Genomic DNA, 1238 nt, shown 5'->3' with positions numbered 1-1238 from the left:
TTTACTAGTGCGAACCGAAATTTCGCGCATAATAGTCCCGTTTTAATTCGTCCGCGATTGTGGACTGACCGTACATACACGCACGCTCCGTATGCTCGTTCGCTCGCGTCGCAGAAACCGTGTAATTCCACTCCTCGCACCTTCTATTGGCATACGTGTCACTCGAAGAATGTTTCGTTATGTAACTGGAATTCCTTCACGTACGTGGACCATTCTGTATGAAGGATTGTTGGTAGCGATTCGTCCCAGACCAATTGTAGTTTCCATAGGTGTTGCATAAATATTTTTCCCGTTATTATTACTGGCGCCAGTAAACCTAACGGGTCGAATATTTTTGCTATGGTGGATAAGATCGTGCGTTTGGTGATCCTCGTATCGATGTTTGGATCCACGGAATAGATGATTCGGTTGTTCTGCGCGTGCCACGAGACGCCGAGAGTTTTCATGGTGGCGTCTCCAAAATACTTTGGGTGAATTTCGCTTTCCGGAAATTTCGCCGTCCTGCTAAAAGTTTCGTTTCGTTCGAGACCCATTGTTGAATGTGGATGCTGCCGCGGTTAAGTAGCTTGATTACCTGGTCCCGTAGTTGTCTAGCGTCTTCGTAATTATCTGTGCTGTCGACGTATAGATCTCGCTGGAGTACGGTCGATGCGAAAGGAGCATTCACTTTTTCGTCGTCCGCTAGCTGATGAATGCACCTGATGGCGAAGAAAGGGGCTGAAGGTAGTCCGAACGTGACCGTGTTCAGCTCGTACGTTTTCACCTTTCCGTTGTTACCTTTCCATAATATCGGCTGGTATCGGCGGTCTTCCGATTTTACGAGGAAATACCGATACATCTTCCCGATGTCTTCGGTTAAGACATAGGTGTGTTGACGGAACCTTATGAGAAGAGCGAATATGTCGTCCTGTATCATTGGTCCTGCCAAAAGCGTGCCGTTCAATGACAGTCCACTGCTCAATCTTGCAGATCCATCGAAGACGACACGAACCTTCGTTGTTGAGCTGGACAGTTTGATGACGGCATGGTGGGTGTGGTAGAAGCCATCCGAATCGCGTGGTTCTACCTGGCTCATGTGTCCCATCTCGAGATACTCCTCGATGACGGCAGAGTATTCTCGTTTCAGCTCTGGATCTTTCATGAATTTTCGTTCGAGCGAAAGAAGACGGCTGAAGGCGCGCGACCGAGTTTCGCCTAACTGCATCTTCTTTTCATTGAACGGCAGTGCGACAATGTAA

The sequence above is a fragment of the Xylocopa sonorina genome, unplaced genomic scaffold (genome assembly GCF_050948175.1).
Source record: "Xylocopa sonorina isolate GNS202 unplaced genomic scaffold, iyXylSono1_principal scaffold0128, whole genome shotgun sequence".
Lineage (NCBI taxonomy): Eukaryota > Metazoa > Arthropoda > Insecta > Hymenoptera > Apidae > Xylocopa > Xylocopa sonorina.
Note: the sequence above shows the minus strand (reverse complement) of the source record.